The sequence below is a fragment of the Marmota monax genome, unplaced genomic scaffold (genome assembly GCF_021218885.2).
Source record: "Marmota monax isolate L192 unplaced genomic scaffold, Marmota_monax_Labrador192_F-V1.1 WCK01_AAM20220418_F8-fsc00146, whole genome shotgun sequence".
Taxonomy (NCBI): Eukaryota; Metazoa; Chordata; class Mammalia; order Rodentia; family Sciuridae; genus Marmota; species Marmota monax.
Genome location: NW_026694096.1, coordinates 3313624 through 3332955, shown reverse-complemented (window position 1 = coordinate 3332955; position 19332 = coordinate 3313624).

Below are 19332 nucleotides of genomic sequence, written 5' to 3'. Positions count from 1 at the left end.
TAAAATTACATCTTGGGTAGTTTTTCAAAGAAGAACATAGCCAGGTCAGGGGTGGTTCCTACCTCACTCATGTCATCATTGGCAAACATGGCAATGAGTTGGAACTCTCTTTGTCATATGCTTTGCCAACACATAGGGCAGTGAAATGATATATCGTTTAAAAGGAACTCATCTAATTTTGTCTGAGCCACCACAGTGTAATAGTTATTAGGTACCAGACTTACTGAGAGACTTAAATATTATGCACAACTTTCAAAACTGTTTTCCAATTACTAGTTAAATATTCTTAAACTCTTTAATACAGCAGGCTATAACATAATTGAAAGGGAGAGAATTATTTTTGGAAGAGGAGTTTCTTGTAAGCTACTCTGAGTCCCACACTCAGAAGGAAAAGGGATGTTGCTCCATCAGGAAAAGCCTGGGAGAATAGGACGGCTTCTGTAGGATTAACTCAGGAAACTTTTGTGTCTCCTGGATCCCATTTGGAAAATTTCAAAAGGCAGATATGACTTAATTGATGTCGGAAGCTAAGTAAAAGTTACTGCTGCATTATTATGAAGTTGTGGGAAATAATGTACAAAACAATTACAACCATATAAAGAAGCAAATTGAGGTGGTTGTATTTGATCCTGTAAAAAGTGGGTGTTATGGTTGAAATATGAAGTATCCCCCAAAAGCTCATGTGTGACACAACACAAAAGTTAAGAGGTAAAATGATTGGGTTATAAGAGCCTTAACCTAATCTGCTGATAGAGATTACCTGGATGGTAACTACAGGAAGATAGGGTAAGACTGGAGGAGGCGGGTCTTTGGGGACATGCCTCTGAGGTATATATTTTGGTCCTGGTGAGAAATGATGTTTCTGTGTTTCCTTTTTTTCATATTTGGAGCTGTTTTCCTCTATCATGCCCTTCTGTCTTGAAGTTTTGCCTCATCTTGAGCCCAGATCAATGGAGCTGGCCATCTATGGACTGAGACCTCTGAAAGTATGAGCCCCAAAGAAACTTTTCCTTCTTTATATTATTCTTGTCAGGTCTTTTGGTTGCAGTGGTGAAAAAGCTGACTAAAACATGATAAATCCAACTCAATACCACTACATATCCACTGATATAGAGTTACTAAACAAAAGAAGCTGATAATTCCTTATTGGCATCAAAAGAAATGCAGATGATAAGGCCATGGTAATGTGGGGGTTTCTTGAAAAACATACAAAAGTGCTCCATGAGTCAGTTTAAACATTGTCCAGGCTCACCAAAGCCAGTTTATAACCTTAGCCATCTGGTACAAACTTATTACCCCTTACAGCCCCTCGGTCCCTGCCTATGAATTCTCCACTCTGGAAAAGTAGAAACTGCCATCATGACGATGATGTTGATGTGTAGAACATGCAACTGACAGTTTATTATCAAACATAAATTCAATTGTGAGTTGTTATCAAATCATTTTTTTTTTCTCAAACCAGTTTGTTTTAACTCTTATACGTATCTTTACCTGAAATTAAAAACCTCCCAAACTCTTCACAGATATTCCTTAAGCCAGAAGTCGCCAAACTTTTGCTCCGAAGGACTAAATAGCAAGTATTTTTACAATTTTCAGGCCCAGGGGTCTCTGTTAGAACTGTTCAATGCAGCCATTGTAATATGAAAGCCTCCATAGATAATATATAAGTGAATGAGAGGGCTCTGTTTCAGTAAGCCTTTATTAAAAAAAAAAAAAAAAAAAACCGGCAGTACACTAGATTTTCCCCATGGGTCATAGTTTGCCAATGCTTGCCTTAAGTGGTAGAAACAACTGTACTCCTGAGTTTTTATGAATATTCTCATTATATCTTGAAATACTGTAGAATCCAATTGCTAAAGTAGCCAAAAGCCTTAGATGCACAGTTTAGCATTAAATAAACCCATGGTATTACTTAGCTAAATAATGCTTTACTTTCCCTATTTTTCAAGTGTAAGATCCTAAAATTTCTATAATTGTTCCACTTATTTTGTCTTTTCCTATAATATTTTACTGACCTGGTGCTGCTTCCTATAATTTTTATTTACTTGACGTTTTTTCTACTATCTTTAACTTTATATTTCTCCTTCCTCCCATAAAATAGATCTTCATTTGAATCAATAAGCTACTGCCAGATCAATGTTCCTGTAGGTACATTATATAGACCATGCTAGCAGGACAGGTAATAGTCAAATAAAGTATCTCTATGCATCTTTATGATGTGGTAAGTAGGATAATGGCTGGAAAAGGTCATTGTGTCCAGTAAAATCTTGTCATGCCTGAAGATTGGAAGTTTCATTTCAAATCCTTTGTCACTATGGCTAGACTGTCTAATCAAGAAAATAAATAATAGTGCTATGATTCATCTTCAAAAATAAGCATAAGAAATATATTTATTTCTGTCATCTGTAACGTTTCTTGTCTTAGTTTTATTGGTTTATTTGCTATGAGGTGTAAGAAACTAATGAGGCATTTGATTAGTTGATTTTCAGGATGTAACACAAAGTAGAACTGTGTTCACTTGCCTTCTGTATCCACTGGTTCTGCATTCAAGGATTTAACCAGTTGTGTATTGAAAATATTTTTAATGGCATTTGTAATGAATTTGTATATTTTGATTCTTGTCATTGTCTCCTAAACAGTGTAGTATACCAAATATGCACATAGTATTTATATTGTACTTCATATTACAAGGAATCTACTGATTATCTAAAGTATATAGGAGATAATATGCAAATACTATGCCATTTTATATGTAGGATTTGAGCATTGTTGGAGTTTGCTATCTGCTAGGAGTTGTATCCCCCACAGATACTGAGAAATGGCTATATTACCTATCCTGGTAGGTGTAAGAGTAAAATGATCTCAGAAGTACATCAATTAGACTAAGGCAATTAGGAAATCAATCACTGACATAGCATTTAAGCAGATTATTGAAGAGAAAGATTATTTCCTCAGAAAGTAACTTCATAATATGCTAGTCATAACATATCCTTTATTCCAGAGAAAGAGCAATAGATAATAAAATGTGTAATGAATTGGGAAGTTATTTATTAATTTGTTGGTTTATTGGAAGGGGCACAACCTGTCAAATTGGAAGTTTTATGGGTTTGTCATTACTGTTGCTGTACTGTGGCTGCCAACATTGGGGTTAGAATGAAATTGCTTTTATTTGATTCTCATGAATAGACATTATGTCTAAAGCCCACATGGAGAGAATTTCAAAAAGATGTTTTTCTGCCAATATGATGACAGGCTACTATTCCAAATAATGTTTCCCTCCATAAAACATTTAGAAATACATTGTAAAACATATCATACAAACTTTCATGTGCATAGTTAAGTTCAGATGAAGGTAAAAGAAAATACATGGGACTAAAATCAAAGAGTCAGACCACCGGAGGGGTGATTTGTAACTGAGGATGAATCTGCATCAAGGGCCATTACAGATCTCAGAAATCTATAACCAATGTCTCAGTGCATTGTTCACTCAGAGTCTAATACAACTTGGGCTTATGCAAGAAATATAAAAGACTGAGATCTGCACAAAAACTGTGGCCCTTGAAAGACCACAGCCATAGGGAAAAGGAAGACTGGAAAAATATATTTATTACCCTAATGATCTTACTGGAAATTGAGTCTGTGCTGATCTACAAAATAGAGAGCAGGAATTTCTTGAAAATTAAAATCTACTAACTACTTTATTGCAAATTTCAGATTGTCTTTGTATTACCTGCAGAATGCAGAAAGGTAGGTAAAAATGAATAAATTATAGTGGTTGCAAATTGGTAAACTCCAGAGATAATGCAGCAGAAATAAAAGGGAATAATTTCTCAAAATGTACACCTTTATGCCAGGTTTCAAAGCATTTATACAGTTAAAGCCCATGAAATGTGGATTTACTAACCAGAATTGCAGAGAATACAAAGAAACAACCATGGATAAGATTGATCAGAAACAAGAGTGTAATATCAAATAGTTAAGAATGTCAAGTAAAAGAGTATTACACATAATTATATATTCATAAAAAAGAAGAAACTATATATGTAAGCAGGAAAATCTGAAATACCCCAAAGTTTATAGCAATGAAAACTATAACTTTTAAAATTAAAACTCTGTGAATTAATTAAAATGCATGACACATAGTTGAGAATCTTATTAGTGAACTAGAAAAATTAATTCAAGGAAATTATATAGAATGTAATAAAAACAAAGCAAAAAAGTAAATGTACCCAACAATTAAGAATAAACATTATTCTCAACTACTCACAGAACAGTGCAGAATTCAATAATTTAGACACCAAAAACAAAAGAAACTTTTTAAAAAGCAACTGGAAATTTAAAAATATACTATTTATTAAGAAGTAATATGAAAATTGGAAATATTTTGAGATATATAATACTACAGATCAGACCTATGAAAAATACTTGAATTACTATGTAAAATAAAACATACACTTCAAACTTTTTGGAGAAAATGATTAGACTCAGCATGCAATCTAAGAACATAGAAACAAAAGAGCAAAGTAAATCCAAATAAAATGAAGGAACTAGAAAGAAAGATAAAAGCAATTTCAGAGATCAAAGAACCCTAAGTTTGTTTCATAAAAAAGACCGATATAATAAACAATTTTGACAAAAATGACCCAGGGAAAAAATGGTGCTACAAATAAAAAGAGAGAGAATAAACAGATTAAAGCAAATATAAGTAAAAACTCTAGGGCATTACATTTGAAAATATATAATGGTAAATCTCTTTTGTAAAACTTTAACTTATTTAGGAATGACTCTGAAAGAAACTGAGCATTTGGATGTATTTATGATTATAAAGGAAAATCAATCCAAATAATCAGTAGGTATAAATATACCTCCCCAAAAATATGAATACTAAAATTACTAGGACTATGTTGTTTCACAAATGAGTTCTAAACACATCTAAAATACAAGTAAGTCTAATTGTATAGTTAAGATAACAAGAAATAATTTTTCCTAGTTCTTTTTATGAGACTTTTATAAATGTAATGAGTTAAGTCAGCCAAATACATAAGAGAATACATATACAAATACATATCTAATTTGTACAGGCATATAAAAATCCTAAGTATGAGCAAATTGACTCTAAAATATGTAAAAGTTAAATGTGTCAAAGGTGAATTTATTCCAGTAATGCAAATTGGTTCGATATCAAGAAAATCTATGAATGTAATGCTCTACATTAATTGATTAAAGCAAATAGTCATCTCAATAGTGATGAAAAACATTTGATAATTTAACAGGCATTAATAATAATTAACAAACTTTAGTAAAATAGAAAAGAAAATAGGAATTACTTAATCTGAGAAAGGAAAAGGGTGATGAATTCAGTTATCAGCAATTTAATTCTCCCTCGGACTAACAGTTCTGATGAGCACAAAAATAAAGATAGAACAGGGAAGGAGAATAAAGAGGCAAATGAATAAAAATTATAGCCATTCATAGATTATTTGTTGTACATATAGAAGTCACCAAAGAATTTAGAGAGAATATTAGAAAAGTAGGAATATAGCTAGGTGGCTAGATAAAAGAATAATAAATAAGAGTCTGTGGTTTTTCTACATTTGTCAGAAAATATAAATTTTAAACAGTACACTAGAAACAAAAGCATAAAATACCTAAGTAGAAATGTAAATGATGATCAAGATCTGGATGGAAAAATTGCATTATAGGTGAAGTAATTAGTAAAGATACACAACACTGATAAGAAAACTCATTATCTTAGTGCTGACAATTATGTCTTAAGTGCAATACAAATCTAAACTCTTTGTGGGTTTTTCATGGTTTTGACGAACTACATTAAATAAAAAAAGGTATTTGGAAGAGAAGATGGCCAATAATAAACAATTTAATCTTGTAAAATAAAATAAAATAACAAGAGTTTCCAGTTACTGATATTTATTATTACATACTTATTATAAGATACCAAGATTTATTAGTAGTAAATTATACCCATTCATCCATGGAAACCTGATGTATGACAGCAGGGCAATGCAAATTATGAAGAAAGGATGAACTATTTGGTAAATTGTGGAATTAGTCAATTTTTTATCACATAAAAAAATAAAATAAATTTCCTACGTGTACCACACACACTAATTACAGATTCAATAAAATATAAAAAGCAAAATTTATAAAAACATTATAATTGTTCCTTTTAGAAAGGCATGAAGAGAAAAAATAGATATATTTTACTGAATTAGAATTAAAATTCTGTGTTTATAAAATGTGATAAACACTAGGTAGATATATGAAAGATACTGCAGTGCCTTTGGCTAACAAAGAATTTGTGCAGACAGTAAATGAAAATCACCTCCAAATTCATAAGCGAACACAAAATTCAGTTGAAATGAGTATAAGAATCCAATAGACAATTGATGGAGGATAAATCCACAAGTATCACAAAAATGAGAATCTCATAACAACAAATATAAGCCAAGTTAAAATCACAATTATATACAATTTTACCTCAGATTGGCCAAAAATTTTCAAAGATTCAAAATATGGATGAACGATAACTGCTGACACTTAGCATGTCTTAAATAGCTTGCTTAAAGAAAGTTGACTAGGTAATATTTGGCAAATTAAGATAATGCCTAAAATGCATATACCTTATAAAATTTCACTCCTGGATATATAGCTTGAACAAAGTGGCATGCATAATATCCATATTATAATAACCATTAAAAGGTGTACCCACTTTTACATAATATTGTATAGGAATGTAAACAACTGAAAGCCATACAGATGAGCATTGATTAACTTCATAAATGATAGTGGATAAAAACTCCTTAGAGGGGATGTAGCTCAGTTGGTAGAGTACATGGCTACCCTGCACAAAGTCCTGGTTCAATCCCCAGCACCAAACAAACAAACAAAAACACCTCCTTAGAGATTAATGCTTAGGGAAAGTAGTAAGAAGAATTGAGAATTAGAGATTAAAAATTAATTTGGTGTTTCATTCTGAGCAGAATGACAGCATAAAATAAGAGTGCATCATACAGAGACCTTGAACTCTGCAATTAAACTGGCTGGTATATGATGTATATTTTTCTCCTGTCTGAAATTTTTCAGAATAAAATACGCAAAAGAAATAGAAAAGATCTACTAAAATATTTTCATTTTTTTCCACTATCATCAAGTGGCCTACCAGTGTATGCCACCATCTTTTCCTTCTTCAAAAGAATCTCAGTTGAATTCCTTCCATAATAATAATAATAATAATAATAATAATAATAATAATCTGCATGTATGATTCATCTGCACCTCTCTGCTCTTGCTTTATTACTCATACTATTCCAAAGTCACAATGTTTTTTGAGCAAATGGTGTGAAAGAGAAAATGTAATGTTTGTTTTGCAATAAAATCCAAAAGGCACTGTAAATATTTTTCAGGAATAGGTCTGGTCTTACAGCTCTAGAAGCACTTTGGCTTTTTAGAAAGATACTTTAAAACCCAAAAGCTATTCCATGAAAACAGAATCAGTGGAACCCTGTGTAATTACTTGATGTCATTGAGTTACAAAATGTATTCACAGTGCATCCTGCCCTGTTTAAATCAGTAAGTAAAGAAATAACTTGATTGGTGCAGAAATTTAGATGTGATAAAATTTCCTTTTAAAGTATGTATGTAAAAATGCACTAAAATGTGGAAAAAATGGATATGTATGTAAAAAAACAAGCACAAATCATAAAAGTAAGAACGTGACATGTGGACTGAACAGAGGAATTTGTCAGTCATTTTTTATTGGTAATCTGCAGTAGCACTAAATGTTACTGCAGAAAACCACTAATTGATTATTACCAAAAAAATCGAGAAAGAACAAACCTTAAATAACATCTTTGATAGAGTAGTGATTCCACTAAATATGCAGTAAGGAGTTTTTCTGTAGTTTGTTACTCAGAAGATGCTGATATAACTGCTCCTTTGAAACACAACATTCAAAGGAATTATAAGACTAGTGTATGAAAAAGTGTCAATACTTGGTCCAACTTGGGACCATAGAGTACAGTCAGTGGGTAGTCACTGCAGTGGTACTTATGTAATGCCTGTGCAGAGGCTCGATTTCATAGATTATCAAGCAGATGTGATATGTGGGAAAGTGATAGCTCTTCCTGCTTGAGAAGCAAAGGAGAATGAGCATGCATAGCATTGAGCAGCAGATGTGGAATAGCTGTAGGGCAACTAAAGGGAGCAAACCAGTCAGTTTAGCAATCTTCAATAAGATAGATCACACTGTGGGCAAAGAGGCCAAAATCAAGCTGTGTGTGGATTTTAGGAGGTATGATATAACAGCCCTTCACAAATCATAAAAGTAAAGATAGGACATATTCTAGATTCCCATAAACCATATGTAGCTGTGACCCAAAGGCATAATCTTAATGGTAGAATTTTGCAGTATCCTATGCACTTTGACTTGATGACTACAAATCATTTTAACTTCCTTTTTCAACTATTTTTAAATTCACATTTATCTTTTTAAATGAAACATAAGTACGTAATATTTATGGGGCACCATGTGATGTTTCCATACACACACACACACACACACACACACATATATATATATATATATATGTATATATATATATGTATATATATGATATATATATGATATGTATATATATGATATGTATATATATGATATGTATATACATATATATATATATCGTGTAATGTATAAATCAGGGGAAACGTAATCTTTCTCTTCTAACTATTATTTTTTTTGGGGGGGGGCTTTCAAATCCTTTCCTATAGCTTTTGAAGTATACAGGGTGTTATCATTATCTATTGTCACGCTACTATGCAATAACACACCAGAACTTCTTACTCCTAACTGTAACAGTACCCTTTGGTCATTCTCTCCTCAAACCTTTCTCTCTCCATCTCTCCCCAGCCTCTGGTAACATTCTACTCTTGGCTTCTGTGAGATCAAAATTTTATTTTTCACATAGGAATGAGATAATGCTACACACGTCTTTCTCTACTTGATTCTTGTAATATAATGATCTCCATTCCCATCCATGTTTTTATAAATAATAGGAATTCATATGTGTGTGTAAACACACATGCACACATACACACGTATAATTAATGGTGTTCTATTGTGTATATGTACCACATTTTATCTTTTTTATTAATCAAATTTACTTTTTAACTGGTACATAAAGACATAAAATTTATACATATTAATGAAGCATCATGTGATGCTGTGAAATATACTTTGTATAATGTTTATATCAGATTAAACATAACTTTCTTCAAATATTTTTCATTACTATTTATGAAGACTTTCAAAATTCTTTCCTCTAGTTTTTGAAATATACAGTACATTATTATCATCTATAGTCACCCTTTTGAGCTATAGGACACAAGAACTTGTTGCTCTTATCTAACTGCAACTTACTACCCCGCATTGAGCTTTCCTTCTACCTCCCTCCCTGATACTCTTCCACAGCCCATGGTAATCACAATTGTAGTCTAAGGGGTAAGATGCTGCGGTGCATGTCTTTCTGTGCCTGACTGACTTCACTTAACATATGACATGCAGCTCCATCCATGTTATCCAATATGACAGGATTTCATTCTTCTTTATGGCTGAATAGTATATCATTATGTATATGTATTGCATTTTCTTTATCCACTTATCCACTTATCAGTGGGACCTTAGGTTTAAATTTGGGGGGGGGGGCTGGGGTTGTGGCTCAGCAGTAGAGTGCTTGCCTACATTGTGTGGAGCACTGGGTTTGATTCTCTGCAACACATAAAAATAAAATAAGGGTTATTGTGTTCACCTACAACTAAAACAAATATTTTTAAAAAAATTTTTAGCTATTACAGACAATGCTACAATGAATATGAGAGTGCAGATATCTCTTGGAAATACTGATTTCACTTCCTTTAGATGGATACCAGGCAGTGGGATTACTGGATCACGTGGTATTTCTGTTTTAAATTTATTGAGGAACTTCCATCCTGTAGCCCATATAGTGGTACTAATTCACATTTTCAACAGAAAGGTATAAGAACTCCCATTTCTCCATGTCTTGCCAGAATTTGTTATCTTTAGTGTTTTTGATAATCGTCATTCTTAACTTGAGTGAGGTGATATCTCATTATGGCTTTGACTTGTATTTATCTGATGGTTAGTAATATTAAGCACTTTTATTTTGCATATACCTTTTGGTCATTTGTGCATCTTCTTTTGAGAAATGTCTATTTAGGTTTACATCTATTTATTAGTTGAATTGTTTGGCTTTGTTTTTTTTTTTCTACTGAATTGTTTGAATTCCTTATATATTCTAGATATTTGGATATTAACCCCTTGTCAGAAGTATAGATTTCAAAAACATTCTCCTATTTTATAAGATGTCTCTTCGCTGGTTTGTTTCTTTTTTGTGTGTGTGTGCCTTTTAGTTTTATATAATCTCACTTGTCTATTTGTGCTTTTGTTGCCTGTGCTTTGAGAGCTTGTTCAAAAACTCTTTCCTATAGCATTTTGTCTGTGGTTTCACAGTTCGGGTCTTACAATTAAGTTTTCCGTGCATTTTGAGTTGATTTTGCAACCAATGAGAGACTGGGATTTACCTTTGTTCTTCTGCTAGTAGATATCCAATTTTCCCAACACACTTTATAAAAAGACTGTCCTTTCTCCCATGCTTGTTCTTAAAACCTTTGTCAAAAATCAATTGGCTTCAGTTGCAAGGGTTTACTCCTAAGCTCTCTATTCTTTCCTGTTAGTCTATGACTCCTTTTATGCCAATACCATACAGTTTTCATTCCTATAGATTTGTAGTATATTTTGAAGTCAGATAGTGTAATGCCTTCTTCTTTGTTCTATTTGCTCAAAATGGTTTTAGGTATTCAGTGTTTTTATGTGGTTTCATATATATTTTATGATATTCTAGTTCTGTAAATGATGTCATTGATATTTTGATAGAGATTGCCTGAAACCAGTAAATTCTTTGGATAGTATGGACATTTTAACAATATAGATTTTTCAAATCCATGCACATGCATGTTTTTCCATTTGTTTCTGTTCAGTACTATTTTACATCTATGTTTTATAGTTTCCAGTGTAGAGATTGTTTACTGGTTTGATGAAATATTTAATTAAATTTATTTTGTTTTATAGTTATAATAAATGGTATTGCATTCTGGATTTCTATTTCAGAAAATTTTCTATTGACACATAACAACATTACTGGCTTTTATATGTTAATTTTGCAACTTTGGCATATTAATTTTTAGGTAGAGTTTTGGTGTTTTTTTTTTTAATTTTCTCACATTTTATTTATTTATTTATTAGGTGTTTTTTATATATAAGATTTTTTCCTTTGCAAACAGTAAAATCTGACTTATTATTTTACATTTGTATGCCTTTTATTTATTTTTTTCTCTTGCCTGATTGCTCTGGCTAGGACGTTTTGAAATATATTTTGAATAAAAGCAGTGAAAGTGAGCATCTTTTTCCTTAGAAAGTCAACTTCCAGCTTTCCCCACCCAGTATAATGTTAACTGTTGGTTCTTATACATGGTCTTAATTGTGTTGAGATCTGTTGTTTCTTCACCTAATTTCCTTCAGCATTTTTATCATGAGACATTGTTGTATTTTATTAAGTGCTTTTTCTGCAGTTTTTGAGATGGCCATGTGGTTTTTACCCTTCTGTCTTTTGATAGGTTTTATCACATTTATCAATTTGGGTATGTAGAAGCATCCTTTTATCCCAGGCATGAATCATACTTAATCATAATGAGTAGTTTCTTAAATTTGCTAGTATTTTGTTGAAGATTTTTGTTTCTCTGTTCATCAAGAATATTGTCCTATAACTTAATTTGTGGATTAATTTGTGGATTATCCTTGTCTGGTTTTGATATCAGGGTAATACTTGCCTTGTAGAATGAGTTTGGAAGACTTCTCTCCTTCTCATTTTTTTTTTTGATAATTTGAGAAATTTTTTTTAGTTCTTTGAATGTTTTGTAGAATTCAGGAATCAAGCCATCTGGTTCTGATCATTTCTTTAAAGGGAGATGTTATTCTGGTTCAATCTCATTACTCTGTTTCATCTGTTCAATTTTTCTCTTTCTTTATGATTCAGTCTCTCAGAGTCCAGGAATTTTATAGTTTTCCTCTAGGTTATCAAAGTTGTTAGTGCATAGTTGCTCATAATATCATTTAATGACTCTGTGTTTCTGTAGTGTCAGTTGTAATGACTCACTTTTCATCTCTGATTTATTTGAATCTTCTTTTTTCTTTGCCTCATAGAGTGTTAGTCAATTTTGTTTATTTTTTTCTAAGAATGTGCTCTTTGTTTTGTTGATCTTTTGCCTTTTTTTCAGTCTTTCATTTATTTGTGCTGAGATCTTGATTCATACTTTTCTTCTGCTAATTTTTGGCTTGGTTCATTTTAGTTTTTATTCCTTGAGGTGCATGGGTAAACTATTTGATATATTTCAGCTTTTTGACATAGTCATTGATTACTACAGACTTCCCTGTTAGTATATTTTTTTATTATGTCTCAAAAGTTTGGGTATATTTTGTTTCCAATTTCATTTGTTTCAAAAGATTTGCATGAGTGAATCTGAATGAATAGTGTTTTTTTTTCTGTATATTAGAAACAGTCCTTCTAAAATCACAAAGAGAAAATGAAGCCTACAATGTGCAGGCAACTCTAAAGAAAGGAGCCAGACCTAGAAGAGAAAAATGTCTTGAAATGTGAGAAAATGACATTGGATAGTTGTAATGAAGTAAGATTCTTGAGAACTTTGAATTCCTTGATAATGAATCTGGTTTTATCTGACACAAGAAGGAGAGACATTCAAATGTATAAACTGACCTGAGAGAGCAGTATTTTTTAGTAAAATTTATCACTATTTAGTTTGTAATAGTAGTTGGAATTATGAGGTTGGGAAGAAGTAAGGGTGATACTGGTGTTAACCTATTATGAAATGAATAAGATCTATGCTCCTGGTGGTTCCAGTGGTGACGGTAAATGGTTAATTATACTCACATGATTATTTTTATATTTATTCACTCAACTAAAATATATGCTGAATTCTTAGTAAGAATAAGTTTTATTATTTTAGGCATGAGATATATTACAATGATCATGAAGATAGTGTCTCTATTCTCAAAGAATGTATGTCCAAGGACCATGAGAAAAAATAAATTGGGACAATAGGATAATAAGTAATTGGGGAGATTAGCTAACTGAGATTGAGCATGTGGTCAGAGAAGGCTTTAGGATAGGCTATGTTTGACTTGGATCCTGAATGAAATGTGAATGAGGTAGGGGAAATGAGCCCTGAACAAAGAACATCCCAGATAAAGAAAATAATAAAAAGTTGCTGCATTAGAAACACTCTTGGTCTGGGAATTCACTACAAAAAATAGCGTATTAAAGGCTCTTTTAAGTCCATCTTTAAGGAATCATTTAAAAATGTATTTCTTACTGGAGCTGGGATTGTGGCTCAGTGGCAGAGCGCTCACCTTGCACATGTGAGGCACTGGGTTCGATCCTCAGCACTACATTAAATGAATAAATAAAATAAAGGTATTATGCTCATTTACAACTAAAAATTTTTTAAATATATTTTTTATAATTTTGTCAATTTGTTTGATTCCAGGCATTTGTTATTGTTGGAGTTGTTTTTCTTTAATCACCTATTGGTTTTATGGTAGACATTTCAAAGTCTCAATAGTTTTGTAAGTTCTATTTATTTTTTGTAAGATGAAATACAAATGTAAATAAAATACCATAGGATATTCTCTGGGTTATAATAACTTGTGTAATGTAAATGAAATACCAGTTGTTATTATGATAATTCCTTTAGATTGTCTCAGGGATGTGTATTTTTATTCTCACATGTATGAAATTCATACTATTTTAATCTTTCTCTGCCAAATCCCTCCTCGTACCTCCCCAGTCAGTTTCTGTCTTCTGTTCCCTTCTGTGTCTATTACATTTTAAATCTCCTGCTGGAGTAAACACCTTGCAAAGGTTGTATGTAGTTTTTTCTCTGGTCAATAATTGCTTCTACATTAGTTACAGAATAAAGTCGAAATTTTGTTATCTGACATTCATTACTTTTATTAATTGTGCTCCAAACTTCCTTTATAAAAAAAAATATCTTTTACATTAACCACATTTGAAATTCTCTATCATTGATTGTGATTAGTATTTGGATCCATCTAAAGTGGTCCCCCTTCCTCAATATAAATTTAATCTGTGTTATTCATACTTCAAAGCCTATGTTCTTTTAGAATTTTTTTTATTATTATCATAGTTCTTACTAATCTATGTTTCAGTGCCAATAGTTTTTCATACCACTAATGTGAGCTATACATAAAATACATTAAAATTTATATACTTGTATAATATATATTTATATATTTGTATAATAATTTGTATATAGCATAATTTTTCTAGTTATAAGGATGTATTCATGAATGTCAAAAGTACACAACTGTGAGCTTCTGAAGGAAATATTGATTTATTTATTTCTTAGCCCCAAATGAGTTATCAACTCTTAATACTCAACAGATATGTATTTATTTGTTGTTCAAATACCTATAAATTACAATTGATGAATTTCCTGACATAGATGTTTTTATACCATCATTGGTACAGGTTTGTCTTGCTCCATACATTCCCATCCCCACTTATTTCTACACATGTTTATAAAATGTGCTCTGTACGCATTCTTTCTTCACACATATCTGTATATACATATCCATTTGCATGTACATGACAAAATAATACCGCCATGGAGATTGTTTTTCTATATTGAATATTATCAGACATATATGACAGTGTTGCTTTTACAATAAATTTATTACTTCACAAATTGTCATTACTTCTTGTTCCTGAGAATTAAATAAACTAAAAGATGGGAAATATGACCCACCACCTGTTTTTGTAAGTAAGGTTTTATTGGAATACATCCACATTTGCTTGTTTATGTATTCTTTGTGGTTGTTTTGCCACTAAAAGACCAACTTGAGTAATTGCATCATGAAGCATATGGCACACAAAGCCTAAAATACTTACCATGATCCTTTAATCATGTTTGCTCATACCTGATACAAACCAAGAAAATAATGTCATTCTGTTCATTTGCCTTGTTCTTGAGAATCAGGTGTCATAAACTCATTGATATTCTTCTTCTTGATTTCTTCTTTTATTCAGTTGTAATAGGACCCTGACACAATTACCCAATGGGACATTACTTCCAAGTCATTCTTTTGTTGTCAAAGGTTTTCTGTTTGAGATATACTCCTCTTGAAAGTGTAGAAAATGTTTTAAGGTGATCTCAGAAGGTAGAAAAAGCTGAGCATAATCCAGAATTACTTTCTTCCAAAGTTCTTTTGATTATGCAAGGCTTAATTAGCAAGCTAAATCATAACACGAAGAATGTGTTTGCTTTGCAAAATCAAATCAGTTGCACAATTTATGTCCCCTGCAGCTGCTCCTTCCCATTTTTATAGAAGCAGATCCATTCCAGCTGTGGATATGAGCTGCTTTGCCTCCGACTCATTGATAGCTGAGATGTTTCAAGCTCAACAATACAGATGCCAGCCATCAAAGCTTATAAGCATATTTTTTGAATTAATCCAGAATTTCAGAACTGAAAAATAAGTAAAATTAATAGGTGTTTAATAAATGTGATGATATAGAACAATACACACCATTACATATTAACATCAATTTCAAAGTTTATTCTGTTAACTTAGGGCTTGAATTGCATTAATATTTTATGCATCCCAAATCTGACATTTTAAGTTAATGATTTATGACACACTCTAAAAATATAATATTGAACACTATTATATTACTTCATACCACAATTTAAAACAACAAAAGTGAGATCTTAATTTTAGAGGGACAAATAGTTTTTCATTAGTAAAATAAATGGATAAATTCCTTTGATATTCTAATTCTCTTGACTTTATCACATTCAACCATTTATATCTGGGAAATATCTAAAGTGTGGATTGTTGCTCGGTCTTTTTTTATTTATCAACATCTATTTTGCTTAATAAATCTCTGGCAATTAGTTGTATTCTCTTTTTAGTTTTATCAACTGCTTTTAGTATTAATATTGGAGTATAGCACAAACTGATATTAAGCAATCCTGGAAAGGTAGAAATATAAATTCTTACCAAGCAAAAGCATTTTCTTAGAACTGAATGAAATGAACATAAGTGAAATCACACAGTTGCTTTAGATAATAAATGCAATGTATCCCTCTCCACAGAATGGGATTCTGAAACCACTCTCATTAAATTTTTCTATGCCTGGGAACTTGGATAAAAATTGAGATTTTGTCCAAAATTATTGTTTATACTTGAGCATAAGTACATTCTGTATTTTTTATTTGTTGTACATTTACTAATTTTGACCCTATATTTTTTTCAATGAAAACATATTTCTTTTCTTTACTAGTTGTTCATGGATTTTTATTTTATTTATTTATATATGGTGCTGAGAATTGAACCCAGTGTATCACATTTGCTAGGCAAGCACACTACTACTGAGCCACAATCCCAGCCAGTGGTCTTATATTTTTAAATTTCTACTTTTACTCTGGTAAGAGGTATACTTAAGGATAGAAAATTGATTCTGAAAAATACAAAGGAATAACAGAACATATTTTCACTATAATATATGTGTTTATTTGAAAGTCTAATAGATGCAGGGTTTATACATAAGCATAACATTTTTATTTTTGCAAACAGCAAAATATGTTTGAGCCAACGTATCCATTTAAGTCTTAAGAAAAAATATTCATATGACTTGTCTTATAATGTTATCAGCACCAGATGAGGAAAAGTTCTTGAGCCCCTTCTAGCATCTGAACCATGGCAGGGAGAGCTGTATATATGAATATGAATAATTTGATGAGGATAACTAGGAGTAGGAAAAAAAATAATGATACTAATTCATTTTTCCTAAAGTATATTTCTCAAAATACCTGGACCTATAGTTGCATCAAAAAATTTTAAAAATTATAAGGATCCATGATTAAATCATTTTTGGAAAACATTACATATTCTTTCTGCTGGACACTAAGTGCTCATTTGTATATCAAAAGGATCTGAAAAGTCTTATTTAGGACTCATATTTTGTTTTATTTTATTTTGTCTTATTTTTTCTTATTATTCATTCTTCAAACTTATTTGGACATTGAAACAATTTTATTAAGTAACAACTACTGATATCATCTGGGGAAAATGTTCCAGAAAACACATTGTGAAATATGAAAATAAGTCTTTGACAAAAATAGATGAGAACCCATATGGAAGTGTGGTATAGAAATCTCCTGGGGTATCTGGTCAGTCTCTACAGATGCCTTTTTTAGGCAGACACCAATTCTAGGTATATTCAGGTATTCTCTGGTTAATAGGTAACCTGCACATAAGACAAGACCCACAGAAAGAACCTGGAAGTGTGACAGGTGACTCTGACCCTTCTTAGAAGAGCGTTCTGCACTATCATACTCTCTGAGGATTCCTTCCTGCAGAGAATTCTTGTTGCTAAATGTCACAACCCTTGTTAAATCATAGGCAAGACCCTACAATCATGTCTTCTAACAGAGAACCATAAAATATTATCCAGCATGCTGCCCCACTATGGTAATTCAATTAAACAAACATTTATGGAGTCTTTACCATGTGCCCATTCTTGTGTTAAGGCTGAAGATAGAAAATGGTGAAGAAAATGTCAAAGAAAATGTCTCAAAGGAATAACAAGTTGTTATAAGACATTCATATAAACAGTTGGCCACAATAAAGACGATAAATACAGTACAATGAAAAAATGAAAGTGTAATAAGAACCCTGGTTTGTGAAGAAGCGTGCATTCTGCTTATGGAAGACAGAGGTAAAAGATGGACACAATTTCCCAGAGTAGGTGACATTTAAGTTGGAGACAAGACAAAAATCACTCTGTTGAAAAGATGGATGAGGAAAACTGCTACCTACTTCAGAGTCAACCCTTTTAAATTAGGTCACAAACTGCCAGGAATAAATCTATCAGGTTCAGCATCATGTCCCTGTATCCAGCAATGGTCTTGAGTAGTAATGGCTGTTGTGATGGTCATTCAACAAAATATGCTTGAAAATTTACCATATGCAAGTCATATTTGTTAGGTGCTAGGTATACATTTATGAACAAGACACAAAACCTCAGGAATCTAATGATATAAAGTAAAAAATACCATGATATTCAAATGGACAATTATAATAAATACTGAAGATAAATGAATTCAAAAGGCTGCATGACCTAGTGAATCAGTTCATTGTACTTATGGAGAATTTATTACGTACCAGATGTGGCTGGTAGATGTTGAAGTGTGGGAAAAGCAGAATACTCTGGTCATTGCTGTCAGGCATTGGCAGTCATAGATCAACTTTGATAAGGCTCTGATTTTGTGTGTGCATATGTGTGTGTGTGAGCGTGCACACACCTGCACATGCACACATACATATATAGGGGTATTATATGCAACTTATTTTTTATTTTCTTTGTTAGAAATTCAACAGTGGGTCTCAATTACTTGTAGGCAATTGTATAGTTTTGAGATTTCAAAATGAATTATTATAAATATTCATGGTGAAATTATGTATATGAATCCACATTAATACATATTATGTAAATAAATCCACATTAATACTACCTAGTTTATTCCTAGGTACTCCAGTTTGCTCACTATTGGAGTTTTTCTCAAAATGCTTTTCTTGTTTGAGACATTTTCTGCTATTTCTAGATCCCTTTATTAAGAGATATAGAGATGAGTGTAGGTGGAGAAAAATTTCTGTTAGTCTTTTTTCCTTTAAATTTTTGCACATAGGAATTGAGTTGTCAGTTTTCATAACATATCCAATTCTCCACTTCTGTCAGAAGTGAAACATGGATTCATTGTCATGGAATAAATGCAGTCCTACAGATAAGTTGAACATATTTAGTTGTATAAATTAAAAATTGAGCATTTATCTAAACTCAGTTATATTGTGGATACATCTGGAAAAAAAAAGTAAAACATGTACAGATAGACACAACCCTCTTGGGATGAATGTTTTACTTCCCTTAGAAGCAGATGGTTGAAATGAATTTGACAAGTTTAAGTGTATCTTTTTAAAAATTTCCACAATGAACAATAAGTCCCTTAACACTTAATTTTAACATGATAAATTTGCCCCTCTGCCTAATAAAGACATGATATCTGCCTTGTTGGAGATCTTAGTTTTAAAGGTTATAGAACCATGGTGTGGTACAGCACAGTTCATGTTATCAGGTCCAG